The following is a 21,205-nucleotide window of genomic DNA, read 5'->3' on the forward strand; positions in this document are numbered from 1 at the left end:
AGCAAACCCATTAAAAATATGCAAGCTCTTCGAAAACAAAATCCTGTATACTAATTAAGCCTATTAAAGCAATTAGACTGCTATAAATGATGCAAAAATTGTATGGGGTTTCTCCTAGTACCAACGACAGAAAGCTAAGGAGTTCCTATTTTTCTAAATAGAGATAAAGAGTATGGGTGATTAATTTCAGCACTATTGAGTTAATTTGCAGTGAGTTAACAGCAGAAAACATTTCCATGGGTACAGGATAATCATAGAAGATGGCTGTTTTGCTACTCTGTGGCAATATAGCTACTTAGTAAGGCATGTTTCAGTTATCCCGGGCAAACAAAAGCTACCTGTTGTTCGCAAAGAAAATAGAAAGAGAAAAAAGGGTTGTGAAATAATTTGTAGTCTTCAACTGTCGTTGAATCTCTGAGGTTTCCCTGTCTGATGTGTAAAGTTGGGAAGTTTCTTAACTGCTGCCTTTTTACCTTTCAATGGGTGATCAAAACATTTTGACTTGTATTTTCGAAGACAACGGGAGGCTTTCTAGCTGGTAATAGGAATGTCACATCTATTCTCTGAAAGGCAATGATTAGTGTGTGGTCCTATAGGAGACCATGTCATTTAGGAAACATGGGAAAACCAAATGGAGGGCAATAAAAACCTTGAAGAAAATGCTGTAAATATGGATTCATGTGAGACTCCTTTCTTATGCTTAGCAATCCCTGAGGTAGAGTTTGTAACCACTCAGTACAACAGCTTCAATGGAATCAGCTATGCCCTACTCTTAGATGAATGATTGAAATGGAGAAGTCAAGAAACTCTACCAAGGCAAGGTAGGAACAGAAGGATTAGATCAGGACACAGGTTTCCAATACCCTAGTTTGGTACAACTACAATGAGGTAATTCATGACACAATGCTGTTTTCCCCCAATCTAGAATGTCCAATGAAGTTTTAATTGTGTGTGATTTACAGCATCACACATTGTAGAAAATAGATTTAATATTATTTACCAAATTACAACAGATGTGCAAAGTCAGCCAGGGCAGCGTAAGCGTGAAGGAAGGGCAATGAACAGCATATGTGCAGACACTACATCTATTAGAGTCTTCCTTGGTGGTTTTGCCAGAGGTGGAAGCCATCAGCAGAACTGCTTGAGGCTGCAGATTCTCACACACTGTTCACCTCCAGAGCTCATCACAGCAGAACAACTTATTTGCTTTGGTATTGCATTAGAGATTGTCATCTCCATTTAATGTCTTCATAAAGAAGTGTACACATTTTAATTGGCATATGTCCCACGACCGAATGGTATGTAAAGATTAAAAAAAAACAAAATTAATTGTCCATTTTAACCTCAAAAGATCAAATCTTTATGTATTCCACTTGCAAAGACTTAGCTAACTGGGTTACTTTTTACAAAGTTTTTGCAACACATTTCTTGAAAGTGGGTATTTCCTAGTGAATGCCTTCTTAAAAGTAATAAATGTTTCCCCTGACAATGAATAGTTTAACAAAAATGTAAAACAAATTCTGTAAGGAGTCTATTATTTATTGGCTAAGCATTTTAATTCTTTTCTGTTTTCAGATTGTCTTCCCCATTCAATTTAACCTCCATTTTTATTGAAAATAGTTTTTTATATACAGTATATTCTGATCACACACATTTCCTTCCTCTTCTCCTCCCAGATACTTCCCATCCATCCAATTCCATACCTTCTTTCTCTGTATACTTAGAAAATAAACATGCTAGTGGAAATAAAACAAATAAATCAGAATAAAATTGAGAAAAGCACAACCAAAGAAAAGACAGGAGGAACATATACATAGGAAGAAATACACGCACTCTCTCACACAAAACCCATAGAAACACAAAATCAGAAGCCATGAAATTGATAAGCAGAGGACAAGTGAGGTAAAAATGGCCAAAGCACTTTGAGAAGAAACATATCTGAACATACCATTGAGTACTGTTTGTGTTGCCCATTCAGTGCTGGGCCTGGGGCCTCCCTTAAGTGTGGATTGTATACCCAGTGAAACGCCATGGGAAATCTTCATAAACTAAACTTTAACTCCGGTGTGATTGTCAATTGGAGATAGCTTCTGGGTTAGAGGTGGGGGTTGGTGTCCACTTCTCTCTAGATGCTGGAACCCATTTGAACCCGTGCAGGTCCTGTGTATGGCTGCACAGTATCTGTGAGTTCCTTTGTGTGTCAGTACTGTTGCCTAAGGAAGTCATTGTTCTCTGGTGTCTTCCACCCTCTTTCTGACTCTTATGCACAGTTCCCTGACCCACAAGGGGAGAAATTTGATGAAACAACTCACTTATGACTGAGTGGTCCAGTTTCTCTCTCTTTCTACACTGCCCAATTGTGGGTCTTGTATTAATTTCCGCCAACTGCAGTTGTAAGTTCTCTGATGATTGGTATAACAGAATGTCATTAAAGTAATTTGATTGCTATGATCCTATAATAGTATATGGTTTTTCTCCTAGATCTCCAGCCTATTCTATTGACTCAAGCTCTTGGCCACCCAAGGAGTGTCAGACCTCTCCTGGAGTGGGCCTTAAATCCAATCAAGTAGCAGTTTGTTACTTCCACAATGTAAAATGTTTGCTACCTTGCGCTAGCATATCTTGCAGACAGTTCACTACCGTAGATCACATAATTTGTGATTGGTGTTCATCTTCTTCCTTGGGTAGTGAGCACGATACTTTCCAGTATCGTGAACACTAGTGAGCAGGGATGAAGGCTTTGGGTAGGCACCAGCTCAACCGCTTCATGTTCAACGAAATATATAGGTGTTGCTTGCATCAATAGGGCTTTAAATCAGTTTGTGGACTGCAACCAGAGCTTTTGTATTAGCCTGGGCTGTTAGTGGTTTCTATGGGCACAATTTGACCAGCAACACAATCAGTTATAGTCCATTCCTTACATTAGAAGTTTTTCCAGGTTTCAAGAGAGGTCAGTTTGGGCTTTTATCTCCTGGTGTTGGTGACTCCTTTTACATACCTTTTATATACCTATATATTTTTAAGAGGTTCCTATACTAGAATAACTAACCATGAGACTTAGCTTGGCACATCAGGTAACATAAAAACAATTTTTACCAATATTTGAGGCTGAATGTAACATTGTGTGAAATCAACAGGTTGGTTATCTGTATATTATGAAGACCTTCTTTTCCTAAAAATCTTTGGAAATTGAAATTTAGATGTGATACCACAGTTGTCAACATCGTATGTGTGTGTTCTTACATACACTGATTCTGATAAGGTAATAAATTCCGGAGGTGAAAGAAGTTCCATACTCAGGAACTTTGAAAACTTCTGTCTTATGAATCTTTTCCCTTGGTTGACAGCAAATTGTATCTCTTAGATTAATTGCGATTCTGAGTCAACAGTCTTCACCTGAGTTCCTGTGAATCTCCACGAGGACTATCAGAACTTCTTGAGTTTGATATTTGTGCTTGAAGGGAGGGTGATTTTCTTCAATGTTGTAGTTGATTTTTCTCTTTGCATTTGGTATTGTAAGTCATGTGTTCCCTATGTGTTTTTTTTCTTCCAATTTGTACTTTCAATGAGTATATATTTCTCCAGTAGATATAAGTAAATTAATATTAATATTCTACTTGATTGAACAATATATATCATTCTGTTTCAACATGCAAGCAATTTAATTTTTTACTAAGTCATTATACATATTTTCATATTAAATCTAGTATATTAATAGTATATAGCTTAAAAACAGCTCTAACAGAGTTAATATATTTGATTTGTCAAAAGAAAATACCTCTCATAACAATCCTGAAGTCTAAGGTAGACCCAAGAGTATTTTGTACAAAATGAAGACTACAGACAGCAGCTCCATGACTGGTAGATGCAGTGCTGGTAATCAAACCCAGAGCTCCACAGATATTAAAAAAAACATGATATCATCTAAGCTATATGCGCAGCTTTTTTTTTTAGTTTCCAAATTTATCATCTTAATACAAATTTGTCCTAGAAATTTGCTCACTTCTCTCCAGTTTCTTACAAATGTTCTTGTCACTGGCACTGTTAATACTGTGGGTTTATATAAATGTGCACAACAGGTAATAGTGTCACAGAATTTTTAGAGATGTCATTGATTTCTATTTCTACAGTCCAGTAATATCCCAACATACATCACCAGATCTTTTCAAATATTTGTTTAGTGTGGGGTCATGATGAGCAGAAAAAATAGTACAAGTCATATAATTATATATTCACTGAAAAAAGAAAGGACTCAGTAAAGAAGTGTGGGACAGTATTTTGTCTCACTACAGGGCACAGTCACTTTGGAAGTGAAACACAGGATTTTGACTGTGCTTATACCATGCATGACTGGGTGCGTGCTGGGTTTCAGGGGATTGTGGAAAAACCATTCCAGGGCTGGGAAAGCGCAGTCTGAGATATGAGAAAGCCAGAAGTGGTATTCCCTGGCTTCTGGATCACTAGTCATCACTGGAGAATTGCACAGAGAAGTCGGGAATGAAGTGTTGACACCTACAGGTCCCTGATGAGGCCAGGACTAGATGTTCCCAACTCCTGGACATCTAGGCATCACTGAGTCATGAGGAGTTAGGAGCCAAGTTTGGGGCCCACAAGCTGAGGATGGCATCTAGCACCAGGGGAAATGGGGAGCTCCAGCTTAGCTCAACAATGATTGTCCTTATCTTGGTGGTGGCTGTGGCTGGAAGCGCAGAGAGACCTTCAATGGGAGACTTAGGCTGTGGCCTGGTAGTCAACGACACACTTCTTGCTCTCCATGGCGGATGCATTAGTCAGGCTTCTCTAGAGTCACAGAACTTATACCCATAGGTATTACTTAGTAAGGGAATTTGTTAATGACTTATAGTCTATAGTCCAACTGCCCAAAAGTGGTCAGCAGCATCTGTGAATGGAAGTCCAAGGATCCTTGCAATTGCTCAGTCCCACAAAACAAGCAGGTGAAGAAGAGATCATATTCCTTCCTACAATGTCCTTATGTAGATCTTCGGCAGAAGGTATGATGCAGATTAAAGGTGTGTACCACCAGGCCTGCATCTGGGACTTACTTTGTCCCAGATGACCTTGAACTCAGAGATCTCCTTGCCTTATTTTCCTGGGATTCATAGCCACTATGGCTCAAGATCTCCATGCCAAGATACAGGTCAGAAACTTGTATCTCCCAGGCTCAAGATCAGGACCACAGTTGAGCCTTCCAATTTTAGATTATAGTTCATTCCAGATATAATCAAGTTTACAACCAGAAATAGCCACTACAATCCGTACTTTGTCAACTTGACACAAATAATATCTCATATCCACACGAAACAATAACAAGGTCATGAATATCCCTAACATGATATAATTATTCCATTTGTAAAATGCATTTGTAAATTTATAAAGGGGCAATGTCCCTTGGGAACATTCTTTCAGTATTTCAACTTAAATACCAATGGATGTTAAAGAAATTGGAAAAAGACAAATTTGTTCTTAACAAAATAAAACAGAAGCATTCATATTACTTTATAATCCTTGTTTCTGCAACTGGTTACATGGCCTTCACTGGTATTTATAATGACCTTCCTTTGCTGTATTTGCTCTACTCTTTGCAAGCACCTCAGCAGGTCTTGGATCTTTTCCTGGAGGAGTGACCCACACCTCCATTCCTGATGAATCTGCATCTTTTGTCATCCTGTTTGGATTAGGCTGTTGTAGTTTCCCATTGATTTTAATCACAGGACATGGCAGTACTAAGAGATACCCTAAGGGATTTCCTGCATTCCAGACATAATCCTTTTGACCTCCATTGTGGAGAGGCAATCTCTCCATTGTAATCTGAATCTATCTCCTCTCATAACACTGTTATTCCTTTCTTATCCTGTGGGTTTAAGGGCATTAGAAGACCAAAATAACCAGGGGGGGAAGTCTGAGCTTCCAGTTCAATGGAGTGTTTGTTGTGGCTCCTGGTAGAATCACGTCCCCCACTCTGGAACCAAAATTTCTAGGCCAGCAGAACCTAGAGTTGTGGGGGACAGGAAGCAAAAATTTTCCTAGAAGATCACTAGGAGTAATTCCTGGACCCATGGATCCTGGATATGGGAGGAAGTGTATCATATATTGGATGCTGATTCAGAGCATGTATTGCCTTCTAAAGAACTCTGACTCAGCCCTCCATGTTACTGCCACCTAATTGTCACTGCAACTGTGTCTTCAAAAAGCCATCCCACCTTTGTATCAGACAAGCTGCTTCAGGATGATGTGGAACATGATAAGATTAATGGATTCCATGATCATGGGTCTACTGTTGCACTTCTCTGGCTATGAAATGAGTTCTTTGGTCAGAAACAATACTGTGTGGAATACCATGACTCCTGTAAGTCCACAGATAGTGGTTTTGGCAGAAGCATTACATGTAGGAAAGGCAAATCCATAATCAGAATAAGTATGTACTCCAGTAAGAACAAAACAGTACAATTTCCAGGGAGGAAGTGGTCAAATGTAGTCAATCTGCCACCAGGTTTCTGGCTGGTCACCTTGAGGAATAGTGCCATATTTGGGGCTCAGTGTTGGTCTCTGCTGTTGGCAGATATGGTATTCAGCAGAAGTGTCGCCAGGTCAGCCTTGATGACTGGAAGTCCATGTTGTTGAGCCCAAGCATAACCTCCATCTCGGCTACCATAGCCACTTTGTCCATGTGCCCATTGAGCAATGACAGGGATGGCTGGGGAAAGAGTCTGAATGTCCACACTTATCCACTTGATTATTGAACTTCTCCTCAGCTGAAGTCACCTTTTGCTGAGCATTTACATGGGACACAAATATCTTCGCATCCTTTGCCCATTTGGAGAAATCTACACACATACTTCTTTCCCAGATGTCTTTCTCACCAATTTTCCAGTCATGATCTTTCCAAGTTCTGGCCTTCCAGCCAATCCATTGGCTACAGCCCATGAGTCAGTGAAAAATTGTACATCTGGCCATTTCTTCTTCAAAAAGAAAACTGTAATACCATGTGTATTGCTCAAAGTTCTGCCCATTGTGAAGATTTTTCTTCACTTTTATCTTTCAGGGTTGTCTCAGAAAGGGGTTGTCCACTTCTGGTTGGTGCCTGCATAACATTCAGAGCCATCAGTAAATCAGTTATTACTCTTCTTTAGTCAGGCGATCACAGGGAACACCCCATGAGTCTATAGGTGCATGCTTGGCAGCAGATGGCATTGTAACAGGAGAAAAAAAATCCCAGGTATTTGAACAACTTCTTCATATAGCTTTCTTGTGCCTTCAGGACCTACTTGGGCCCAATCACATATATACCACTTCCATTTGATAAGAGAATGCTGCTTTGTACATCCTACTTTAGGACACCCAGTTCATGGTAGGCAGTTCAGGTTGCATGGTAAATTGGTGTCCTATTGTCAAAAGTTCAGTTTCCACTAAGGCACAATAGCAGGCCAAAAGCTGTTTTTCAAAGGGAGAATAGTGGTCTGCAGATGGTAGAGCTTTGCTCCAAAAATCTCAAAGGTCTCTTCTGTGATTCATCTACAGGGGCCTGCCAGAAGCTCCAAACAGCATCTTTATCTGCCAGTGACACCTCAGGTACCATCCGGTCTGCTGGATCTAGGAGAGTGAATAGTGAATCTTGATGAAAGAGATAGTCCATGCTTCAAAACTGTTTATTGACTGTTTATCATGGAAAATAAAGTACCAACTTCTGAAAGTGGACTCGAGATTAAATACCTTTTACAAGGAGGAATGTCTGGGAAGAGAAGCCTATTGGCTAAACCCTCAGGGCCTCTAGGTACACTGTTAGCATGGAGAATTCTGTTCTAGGCCTACATGATGACAAGTCACATTTCCTTATGTGGGAAGTGTGGCATGTGATCAAGGCCAGGAATTTGTCAAGTTGCAGGAAGGCATTTACTATCTCAGGTATGAGGTTCTGGGGTCTCAATCAACCCTACCCACCAAGCTTCCTGGCATGGTTTACTGCCCCACAGAGAAGGAAGAAAAAGGCAGGAAAGAAGCAAGTAGGGAGGAAAAGAAAGCAGTAAAAAGAGGAAAGAACAAAGAGGATAAAGCACCTTGACTGAAACAAATGGCAAACGATTACACTGCATACATATTAAACTAATGACAGCAATGGAAGGTGGGCTGGGAGCTGGTTTCCTTTATCCCTAACAGCATACAATGCCATCTTTGCTATGACGTCGGACCTGTGGACTTGAAATAAGTCTGACTTATTTGTCTAATAAGTCAACACAGTAGCTAATACTGTTCTAATAGCTTAATTATCAGACACATTTTGCATATTTTAAAGCACAACCATTGCAACCTATGAAACAGCTAATTCTATGATCTTCATTTTACGAATGAGAAAACCAAGACATGGAATGATAAAGATATGAGGACTACGTGTAAACCAACGTAAAAACAAAAAACCAGAACTAACATTGCTTCCCCTCGTGTCTTTATCAAGTGTTAAGAAATAGTATCTTGACCGGCGGATCCCGGACCGCAGCAGCTCTCTGCTCCCAAACCCCATGGGAGAGAGACCTCACCGCCTGATCAGGTGGGCACTCCTGAGGCTGCAGAGCGGAGGAGACCACCAACACTGCCCACCCCTGCCCACATCCCTGGCCCAAGAGGCAACTGTATAAGGCCTCTGGGTTCCCGTAGGGGAGGGCCCGGGAGCGGCAGGACCCCTGCGCCTGAGACACTGCCGGAACCTGAAGGAAACAGACCGAATAAACAGTTCTCTGCACCCAAATCCCGTGGGAGGGAGAGCTGAACCTTCAGAGAGGCGGACACGCCTGGGAAACCAGAAGAGACTGCACTCTGTGCACATCCAGGCGCCAGAGGAAAACACCAAACGTCATCTGAAACCCTGGTGCACGGAGGCTCCCGGAAGGAGCGGCACAGATCTTCCCGGTCACTGCCACAGCGGAGAGGACTTAGGCAGTACCCCACGAGCAAACTTGAGCCTTGGAACTGCAGGTAGGACCAACTTTTCCCCTGCAAGAAACCTGCCTGGTGAACTCAGGACACACAGAGGCAAAATTCCTCTAAGGCCGGGCACTTCCTGTGTTTACCGGAAGTCCCACACCGGCGGATCCCGGACCACAGCAGCTCTCTGCTCCCAAACCCCGTGGGAGAGAGACCTCACCGCCTGATCAGGTGGGCACTCCTGAGGCTGCAGAGCGGAGGAGACCACCAACACTGCCCACCCCTGCCCACATCCCTGGCCCAAGAGGCAACTGTATAAGGCCTCTGGGTTCCCGTGGGGGAGGGCCCGGGAGCGGCAGGACCCCTGCGCCTGAGACACTGCCGGAACCTGAAGGAAACAGACCGGATAAACAGTTCTCTGCACCCAAATCCCGTGGGAGGGAGAGCTGAACCTTCAGAGAGGCGGACACGCCTGGGAAACAGGAAGAGACTGCACTCTGTGCACATCCAGGCGCCAGAGGAAAACACCAAACGCCATCTGGAACCCTGGTGCACGGAGGCTCCCGGAAGGAGCGGCACAGATCTTCCCGGTCGCTGCCACAGCGGAGAGGACTTAGGCAGTACCCCACGAGCAAACTTGAGCCTTGGAACTGCAGGTAGGACCAACTTTTCCCCTGCAAGAAACCTGCCTGGTGAACTCAAGACACAGGCCCACAGGAACAGCTGAAGACCTGTAGAGAGGAAAAACTACACGCCCGAAAGCAGAACACTCTGTCCCCATAACTGGCTGAAAGAAAACAGGAAAACAGGTCTACAGCACTCCTGACACACAGGTTATAGGACAGTCTAGCCACTGTCAGAAATAGCAGAACAAAGTAACACTAGAGATAATCTGATGGCGAGAGGCAAGCACAGGAACCCAAGCAACAGAAACCAAGACTACATGGCATCATCGGAGCCCAATTCTCCCACCAAAGCAAACACGGAATATCCAAACACACCAGAAAAGCAAGACCTAGTTTCAAAATCATATTTGATCATGATGCTGGAGGACTTCAAGAAAGACATAAAAAACTCCCTTAGAGAACAAGTAGAAGCCTACAGAGAGGAATCGCAAAAATCCCTGAAAGAATTCCAGGAAAACACAATCAAACAGTTGAAGGAATTAAAAATGGAAATAGAAGCAATCAAGAAAGAACACATGGAAACAACCCTGGACATAGAAAATCAAAAGAAAAGACAAGGAGCTGTAGATACAAGCTTCACCAACAGAATTCAAGAGATGGAAGAGAGAATCTCGGGAGCAGAAGATTCCATAGAAATCATTGACTAAACTGTCAAAGATAATGTAAAGCGGAAAAAGCTACTGGTCCAAAACATACAGGAAATCCAGGACTCAATGAGAAGATCAAACCTAAGGATAATAGGTATAGAAGAGAGTGAAGACTCCCAGCTCAAAGGACCAGTAAATATCTTAAACAAAATCATAGAAGAAAACTTCCCTAACCTAAAAAAAGAGATACCCATAGGCATACAAGAAGCCTACAGAACTCCAAATAGATTGGACCAGAAAAGAAACACCTCCCGTCACATAATTGTCAAAACACCAAACGCACAAAATAAAGAAAGAATATTAAAAGCAGTAAGGGAAAAAGGTCAAGTAACATATAAAGGCAGACCTATCAGAATCACACCAGACTTTTCGCCAGAAACTATGAAGGCCAGAAGATCCTGGACAGATGTCATACAGACCCTAAGAGAACACAAATGCCAGCCCAGGTTACTGTATCCTGCAAAACTCTCAATTAACATAGATGGAGAAACCAAGATATTCCATGACAAAACCAAATTTACACAATATCTTTCTACAAGTCCAGCACTACAAAGGATAATAAAGGGTAAAGCCCAACATAAGGAGGCAAGCTATACCCTAGAAGCAAGAAACTAATCATCTTGGCAACAAAACAAAGAGAATGAAAGCACACAAACATAACCTCACTTCCAAATATGAATATAACGGGAAGCAATAATCACTATTCCTTAATATCTCTCAATATCAATGGCCTCAAACTCCCCAATAAAAAGACATAGATTAACAAACTGGATACGCAACGAGGACCCTACATTCTGCTGCCTACAGGAAACACACCTCAGAGACAAAGACAGACATTACCTCAGAGTGAAAGGCTGGAAAACAATTTTCCAAGCAAATGGTCAGAAGAAGCAAGCTGGAGTGGCCATTCTAATATCAAATAAAATCAATTTCCAACTAAAAGTCATCAAAAAAGATAAGGAAGGACACTTCATATTCATCAAAGGAAAAATCCACCAAGATGAACTCTCAATCCTAAATATCTATGCCCCAAATACAAGGGCACCTACATATGTAAAAGAAACCTTACTAAAGCTCAAAACACACATTGCACCTCACACAATAATAGTGGGAGATTTCAACACCCCACTCTCATCAATGGACAGATCATGGAAACAGAAATTAAACAGAGATGTAGACAGACTAAGAGAAGTCATGAGCCAAATGGACTTAACGGATATTTATAGAACATTCTATCCTAAAGCAAAAGGATATACCTTCTTCTCAGCTCCTCATGGTACTTTCTCCAAAATTGACCATATAATTGGTCAAAAAACGGGCCTCAACAGGTACAGAAAGATAGAAATAATCCCATGCGTGCTATCGGACCACCACGGCCTAAAACTGGTCTTCAATAACAATAAGGGAAGAATGCCCACATATACGTGGAAATTGAACAATGCTCTACTCAATGATAACCTGGTCAAGGAAGAAATAAAGAAAGAAATTAAAAACTTTTTAGAATTTAATGAAAATGAAGGTACAACATACCCAAACTTATGGGACACAATGAAAGCTGTGCTAAGAGGAAAACTCATAGCGCTGAGTGCCTGCAGAAAGAAACAGGAAAGAGCATATGTCAGCAGCTTGACAGCACACCTAAAAGCTCTAGAACAAAAAGAAGCAAATACACCCAGGAGGAGTAGAAGGCAGGAAATAATCAAACTCAGAGCTGAAATCAACCAAGTAGAAACAAAAAGGACCATAGAAAGAATCAACAGAACCAAAAGTTGGTTCTTTGAGAAAATCAACAAGATAGATAAACCCTTAGCCAGACTAACGAGAGGACACAGAGAGTGCGTCCAAATTAACAAAATCAAAAATGAAAAGGGAGACATAACTACAGATTCAGAGGAAATTCAAAAAATCATCAGATCTTACTATAAAAACCTATATTCAACAAAACTTGAAAATCTTCAGGAAATGGACAATTTCCTAGACAGATACCAGGTATCGAAGTTAAATCAGGAACAGATAAACCAGTTAAACAACCCCATAACTCCTAAGGAAATAGAAGCAGTCATTAACGGTCTCCCAACCAAAAAGAGCCCAGGTCCAGACGGGTTTAGTGCAGAATTCTATCAAACCTTCATAGAAGACCTTATACCAATATTATCCAAACTATTCCACAAAATTGAAACAGATGGAGCCCTACCGAATTCCTTCTATGAAGCCACAATTACTCTTATACCTAAACCACACAAAGACCCAACAAAGAAACAGAACTTCAGACCAATTTCCCTTATGAATATCGACGCAAAAATACTCAATAAAATTCTGGCAAACCGAATTCAAGAGCACATCAAAACAATCATCCACCATGATCAAGTAGGCTTCATCCCAGGCATGCAGGGATGGTTTAATATAAGGAAAACCATCAACGTGATCCATCATATAAACAAACTGAAAGAACAGAACCACATGATCATTTCATTAGATGCTGAGAAAGCATTTGACAAAATTCAACACCCCTTCATGATAAAAGTCCTGGAAAGAATAGGTATTCAAGGCCCATACCTAAACATAGTAAAAGCCATATACAGCAAACCAGTTGCTAACATTAAACTAAATGGAGAGAAACTTGAAGCAATCCCACTAAAATCAGGGACTAGACAAGGCTGCCCACTCTCTCCCTACTTATTCAATATAGTTCTTGAAGTTCTAGCCAGAGCAATCAGACAACAAAAGGAGATCAAGGGGATACAGATCGGAAAAGAAGAGGTCAAAATATCACTATTTGCAGACGACATGATAGTATATTTAAGTGATCCCAAAAGTTCCACCAGAGAACTACTAAAGCTGATAAACAACTTCAGCAAAGTGGCTGGGTATAAAATTAACTCAAATAAATCAGTTGCCTTCCTCTATACAAAAGAGAAACAAGCCGAGAAAGAAATTAGGGAAACGACACCCTTCATAATAGACCCAAATAATATGAAGTACCTCGGTGTGACTTTAACCAAGCAAGTAAAAGATCTGTACAATAAGAACTTCAAGACACTGAGGAAAGAAATTGAAGAAGACCTCAGAAGATGGAAAGATCTCCCATGCTCATGGATTGGCAGGATTAATATAGTAAAAATGGCCATTTTACCAAAAGCAATCTACAGATTCAATGCAATCCCCATCAAAATACCAATCCAATTCTTCAAAGAGTTAGACAGAACAATTTGCAAATTCATCTGGAATAACAAAAAACCCAGGATAGCTAAAGCTATCCTCAACAATAAGAGGACTTCAGGGGGAATCACTATCCCTGAACTCAAGCAGTATTACAGAGCAATAGTGATAAAAACTGCATGGTATTGGTACAGAGACAGACAGATAGACCAATGGAATAGAATTGAAGACCCAGAAATGAACCCACACACCTATGGTCACTTGATTTTTGACAAAGGAGCCAAAACCATCCAATGGAAAAAAGATAGCATTTTCAGCAAATGGTGCTGGTTCAACTGGAGGTCAACATGTAGAAGAATGCAGATCGATCCATGCTTATCACCCTGTACAAAGCTTAAGTCCAAGTGGATCAAGGACCTCCACATCAAACCAGACACACTCAAACTAATAGAAGAAAAACTAGAGAAGCATCTGGAACACATGGGCACTGGAAAAAATTTCCTGAACAAAACACCAATGGCTTATGCTCTAAGATCAAGAATCGACAAATGGGATCTCATAAAACTGCAAAGCTTCTGTAAGGCAAAGGACACTGTGGTTAGGACAAAACGGCAACCAACAGATTGGGAAAAGATCTTTACCAATCCTACAACAGATAGAGGCCTTATATCCAAATATACAAAGAACTCAAGAAGTTAGACCGCAGGGAAACAAATAACCCTATTAAAAAATGGGGTTCAGAGCTAAACTAAGAATTCACAGCTGAGGAATGCCGAATGGCTGAGAAACACCTAAAGAAATGTTCAACATCTTTAGTCATAAGGGAAATGCAAATCAAAACAACCCTGAGATTTCACCTCACACCAGTGAGAATGGCTAAGATCAAAAACTCAGGTGACAGCAGATGCTGGCGAGGATGTGGAGAAAGAGGAACACTCCTCCATTGTTGGTGGGATTGCAGACTGGTAAAACCATTCTGGAAATCAGTCTGGAGGTTCCTCAGAAAATTGGACATTGAACTGCCTGAGGATCCAGCCATACCTCTCTTGGGCATATACCCAAAAGATGCCTCAACATATAAAAGAGACACGTGCTCCACTTTGTTCATCGCAGCCTTATTTATAATAGCCAGAAAATGGAAAGAACCCAGATGCCCTTCAACAGAGGAATGGATACAGAAAATGTGGTACATCTACACAATGGAATATTACTCAGCTATCAAAAACAACGAGTTTATGAAATTCATAGGCAAATGGTTGGAACTAGAAAATATCATCCTGAGTGAGCTAACCCACTCACAGAAAGACGTACATGGTATGCACTCATTGATAAGTGGCTATTAGCCCAAATGCTTGAATTACCCTAGATCCCTAGAACAAAGGAAACTCAAGACGGATGATCAAAATGTGAATGCTTCACTCCTTCTTTAAATGAGGAAAAAGAATACCCTTGGCAGGGAAGGGAGAGGCAAAGATTAAAACAGAGACTGAAGGAACACCCATTCAGAGCCTGCCCCACAGGTGGCCCATACATATACAGCCACCCAATTAGACAAGATGGATGAAGCAAAGAAGTGCAGACCGACAGGAGCCAGATGTAGATCGCTCCTGAGAGACACAGCCAGAATACAGCAAATACAGAGGCGAATGCCAGCAGCAAACCACTGAACTGAGAATAGGTCCCCCGTTGAAGGAATCAGAGAAAGAACTGGAAGAGCTTGAAGGTGCTCGAGACCCCAAAAGTACAACAATGTCAAGCAACCAGACCTTCCAGGGACTAAGCCACTACCTAAAGACTATACATGGACTGACCCTGGACTCTGTCCCCATAGGTAGCAATGAATATCCTAGTAAGAGCACCAGTGGAAGGGGAAGCCCTGGGTCCTGCTAAGACTGAACCCCCAGTGAACTAGACTATGCAGGGAGGGTGGCAATGGGGGGAGGTTTGGGAGGGGAACACCCATAAGGAAGGGGAGGTGGGAGGGTGATGTTTGTCCGGAAACTGGGAAAGGGAATAACACTTGAAATGTATATAAGAAATACTCAAGTTAATAATAAAAAAAAATAAGAAATAGTATCTTTATGTTTAATGTAAAGACCAGTTACCAGTGAAGGATGATTAAAAAAAACTTATTGAGGAAATGAAGTCTTTTCAATCTTCCTATGAGCAAATCAAATATATTGTTCACTAGTTAACTTCTAGACAATGAGGCTTCAAGTGATGATTGATAAGAGTTTTGCAAGATGACCATGGCTCGTTGGTCCTGTAATGTGTACTGTGCAGACTCTACAATATTTAGCAGTTTAAACTACTGAAATACTTTGACTTAGGCAAACTGTATTATAGAAACAGGAAAGCTTAGAATGGCATTACTAAACTCTCAGAAATATCTAAGAATAGAATATTTTCAAAAAGCACAAAGATATTTTATTCAGGAACTGAAATTCTCTTAACATAGTTAGACAAGATTCTCAAGTGAATGATGAAGTAACAGTGGATGAGCATTTAAAAAATAAAACCAAGTGGTTAGAGAGCTGGTTCAGTGGTTAAGAATATATGTTGCTCTTCAAGGTTCTGATTTCAGTTCCCCACTGAATGTACCACACTGAATGGCTTGAAACCATTTTTGAATCCAGTTTAAGATATTTGATGTCCTATCTTCATCTCTAGGGGAACCTACACACATATAGCATTCACTCACATAGACACACACATGCATGTAAATAATAATTAAATTTAAATAAAATAAAAATGAAGGCATTCATGTGGAGTCTTTATGGGGTCTTGAACTTTTCCTAGGATACCTGTAACTATAAAGTGTTTAAAAAAAGAGTTCTCCCCATACGGTGTCAGACAATTTATTCACAGTATTCAAGTCTTTGACTGTTGTAGTTTCTGAATGATACTATATTAATTATATATACTTATGCTTTCCCATGCCTTTAAGCACTTTCACAGCAGAATTGCACAATGAGTATGGATGAGACTAATTAGAAAAAGCAGACAAACCAAAGAAAATAAACAAAAGAAAAGAAGTAAAAAAAATGCTCATGTGGAATTCCCTGGCAGATTGCAAGTTTCTCATGCCCCATGTGCTGGCTTAAATGTTAACACTGCTTCCTGAAAAATAAAATCCAAACCGAGCAAACAAGTGAACCCTTCAAACATTAAAAAGTTCCCCTTTACTGATTAGATACAGTTTGCTGTGGCCTAAATGACAAACACAATGAATGAAGGGAACTATGCAAATTATTATGTTGATTTAGAATTATTTCCCTGGTGTTAGGCATGTCAACTTAAAGATACAAATGTGAGATTTTTGCAGTCCTATAAATATAGGGTTGTGATTAATATTCCCAGTATATTAATGATTGACAGATCTCCAGACAGAAACCATGGACAAACAGTATTTAATCCTGTATTTATTTTTGTGTTGTTTTCTTTAAACCCAGTTTAGACAATTTCACATCTTGTTGAAGTGTGAGGAAGTGTCTGTGAGTAATTATAATATAGATTTTAGAGTGTTCACATCTTCCAATACTAAAATACCAATCTATTTTAAAATGACACTACCTCAGAGTGAAAGGCTGGAAAACAACTTTCCAAGCAAATGGTCTGAAGAAGCAAGCTGGAATAGCCATTCTAATATTGAATAAAATCGATTTTCAACTAAAAGTCATCAAAAAAGATAAAGAAGAACACTTCATATTCATCAAAGGAAAAATCCACCAAGATGAACTCTCAATCCTAAATATCTATGCTCCAAATACAAGAGCACCAACATACATAAAAGAAACCTTACTAAAGCTCAAAGCACACATTGCACCTCACACAATAATAGTGGGAGATTTCAACACCCCACTCTCATCAATGGACAGATCATGGAAACAGAAATTAAACAGAACGTAGACAGACTAAGAGAAGTTATGAACCAAATGCACTTAACAGATAATTATAGGACATTCTATCCTAAAACAAAAGGATATACCTTCTTCTCACCACCTCATGGTACTTTCTCCAAAATTGACCATATAATAGTTCATAAAATAGGCCTCAACAGATACAGAAAGATAAAATAATTCCATGTGTCCTATCAGACCACCACGGGCTAAAGCAGGTCTTCAATAACAATAAGGGAAGAATGCCCACATATACATGGAAATTGAACAATGCTCTACTCAATGATAACCTAGTCAAGGAAGAAATAAAGAAATAAATTAAAGACTTTTTAGAATTTAATAAAAATGAAGGTACAACATACCCAAACTTATGGGACACAATGAAAGCTGTGCTAAGAGGAAAACTCATAGCGCTGAGGGCCTGCAGAAAGAAACATGAGAGAGCATATATCAGCAGCTTGAGAGCACACTTAAAAGCTCTAGAACAAAAAGAAGCAAATACACCCAGGAGGAGTAGAAGGCAGGAAATAATCAAAATCAGAGCTGAAATCATCCAGGGAGAAACAAAAAGGACCATAGAAAGAATCAACAGAACCAAAAGTTGGTTCTTTGAGAAAGTCAACAAGATAGATAAACCCTTAGCCAGACTAATGAGAGGACACAGAGAGTGTGTCCAAATTAACAAAATCAGAAATGAAAAGGGAGACATAACTACAGAATCAGAGGAAATTCAAAATATCATCAGAGCATACTACAAAAGCCTATATTCAACAAAACTTGAAAATCTTCAGGAAATGGACAATTTCCTAGACAGATAGCAGGTACCAAATTAAATCAGGAACAGATAAACCATTTAAACAAATTTCCTAGACAGATACCAGGTACCAAAGTTAAATCAGGAACAGATAAACCATTTAAACTCCTAACGAAATAGAAGCAGTCATTAAAGGTCTCCCAACCAAAAGGAGCCCAGGTCCAGACGGGTTCAGTGCAGAATTCTATCAGAGCTTCATAGAAGACCTCATACCAATACTATCCAAACTATTCCACAAAATTGAAACAGATGGAGCGCTGCTGAATTCCTTCTATGAACCAACAATTACTCTTATACCAAAACCACACAAAGACCCAACAAGGAATGAATACTTCAGTCCAATTTCCCTTATGAATATCGACGCAAAAATACTCAATAAAATTCTGGCAAACCGAATCCAAGAGGACATCAGAACAATCATTTACCATGATCAAGTAGGCTTCATTCCAGGCATGCAGGGATGGTTTAATATATGGAAAACCATCAACGTAATCCATTATATAAACAAACTGAAAGACCAAAACCACATGATCATTTCATTAGATGCTTAGAAAGCATTTGACAAAATTCAACACCCCTTCATCATAAAAGTCCTGGAAAGAATAGGAATTCAAGGCCCATATATAAACATAGTAAAAGCCATATACAGCAAACCAGTTGCTAACATTAAACTAAATGGAGAGAAACTTGAAGCAATCCCACTAAAATCAGGGATTAGATAAGGCTGCCCACTCTCTCCCTACTTATTCAATATAGTTCTTGAAGTTCTAGCCAGAGCAATCAGACAACAAAAGGAGATCAAGGGCATACAGATTGGAAAATAAGAACTCAAAATATCACTATTTGTAGATGATATGATAGTATATTTAAGTGATCCCAAAAGTTCCACCAGAGAACTACTAAACCTGATAAACACCTTCAGCAAAGTGACTGGGTATAACATTAACTCAAATAAATCAGTTGCCTTCCTCTACACAAAAGAGAAACAAGCCAAGAAAGAAATTAGGGAAACGACACCCTTCATAATAGACCCAAATAATATAAAGTTCCTCGGTGTGACTTTAACCAAGCAAGTAAAAGATCTGTATGATAAGAACTTCAAGGCTCTGAAGAAAGAAATTGAAGAAGGCCTCAGAAGATGGAAAGATCTCCTATGGTCATGGATTGGCAGGATTAATACAGTAAAAATGGCCATTTTACCAAAAGCGAACTACAGATTCAATGCAATCCCAATCAAAATACCAATCAAATTCTTCAGAGAGTTAGACAGAACAATTTGCAAATTCATCTGGAATAACAAAAAACCCAGGATAGCTAAAACTATCCTCAACATTAAAAGGACTTCTGGGGAAATCACTATCCCTAAACTCAAGCAGTATTATAGAGCAATAGTGATAAAAACTGCATGGTATTGGTACAGAGACAGACAGATAGACCAGTGGAATAGAATTGAAGACCCAGAAATGAACCCACACACCTATCGTCACTTGATTTTTGACAAAGGAGCCAAAGCCATCCAATGGAGAAAAGATAGCATTTTCAGCAAATGGTGCTGGTTCAACTGGTGGTCAGCATGTAGAAGAATGCAGATCGATCCATGCTTATCACCCTGTACAAAGCTTAAGTCCAAGTGGATCAAGGACCTCCACATCAAACCAGATACACTCAAACTAATAGAAGAAAAAGTGGGAAAGCATCTCGAACAGATGAGCACTTGAGAAAATTTCCTGAACAAAACACCAATGGCTTATGCTTTAAGATCAAGAATCAACAATTGGGATCTCCTAAAACTGCAAAACTTCTGTAAGGCAAAGGACACTGTGGTTAGGACAAATTGGCAACCAACAGATTGGGAAAAGATCTTTACCAATCCTACAACAGATAGAGGCCTTATATCCAAATATACAAAGAACTCAAGAAGTTAGACCGCAGGGAGACAAATAACCCTATTCAAAAATGAGGTTCAGAGCTAAACAAAGAATTTACAGCTGAGGAATGCCAAATGGCTGAGAAACACCTAAAGAAATGTTCAACATCTTTAGTCATAAGGGAAATGCAAATCAAACAAACCTGAGATTTGACCTCACACCAGTGAGAATGGCTAAGATCAAAAACTCAGGTGACAGCAAATGCTGGCGAGGATGTAAAGAAAGAGGAACACTCCTCCATTGTTGGTGGGATTACAGACTGGTACAACCATTCTGGAAATCAGTCTGGAGGTTCCTCAGAAAATTGGACATTGAACTGCCTGAGGACCCAGCTATACCTCTCTTGGGCATATACCCAAAGATGCCCCAACATATAAAAAAGACACGTGCTCCACTATGTTCATCGCAGCCTTATTTATAATAGCCAGAACCTGGAAAGAACCCAGATGCCCTTCAACAGAAGAATGGATACAGAAAATGTGGTACATCTACACAATGGAATATTACTCAGCTATCAAAAACAATGCCTTTATGAAATTCATAGGCAATGGATGTAACTGGAAAATATCCTGAGTGAGGTAACCCAATCACAGAAAAACACACATGGTATGCACTCATTGATAAGTGGCTATTAGTCCAAATGCTTGAATTAACCTAGATTCACAGGACACATAAAATTAAGAAGGATGACCAAAATGTGAATGCTTCACTCCTTCTTTAAAAGGGGAACAAGAATACCGTTGGCAGGGAATAGGCAGGCAAAGTTTAGAACAGAGGCAGAAGGAACACTCATTCAGAGCTTCTCCCACATGTGTCCCATACACATACAAACACCAAACGAGATAAGATGGATGAAGCAAAGAAGTGCAGGCTGACAGGATCCGGATGTAGATCTCTCCTGAGAGACATAGCCAGAATACAGCAAATACAGAGGCGAATGCCAGCAGCAAACCACTGAACTGAGAACGGGACCCCCGTTGAAGGAATCAGAGAAAGGACTGAAAGAGCTTGAAGGGGCTCGGGACACCACATGAACAACAATGCCAACCAACCAGAGCTTCCAGGGACTAAGCCACTACCTAAAGACTATACATGGACTGACCCTGGACTCTGACCCCATAGGTAGCAATGAATA

General features: G+C 40.2%; 1 long non-coding RNA gene across 1 annotated transcript in view; it reads right to left on the reverse strand.

Moving 5' to 3' along the window:
• The window catches only part of LOC102547648 (uncharacterized), a 46,944-nt gene that overhangs the window by 16,734 nt on the left and 9,005 nt on the right, over positions 1-21,205 (reverse strand). Inside the window, exon 3 of the long non-coding RNA XR_015678278.1 lies at positions 6,222-7,611. This is a non-coding gene — a long non-coding RNA (uncharacterized LOC102547648). The remainder of the gene's footprint in view (positions 1-6,221; positions 7,612-21,205) is intronic.

This window comes from Rattus norvegicus, chromosome 2 (genome assembly GCF_021556685.1).
Source record: "Rattus norvegicus strain SHRSP/BbbUtx chromosome 2, alternate assembly SHRSP_T2T, whole genome shotgun sequence".
Lineage (NCBI taxonomy): Eukaryota > Metazoa > Chordata > Mammalia > Rodentia > Muridae > Rattus > Rattus norvegicus.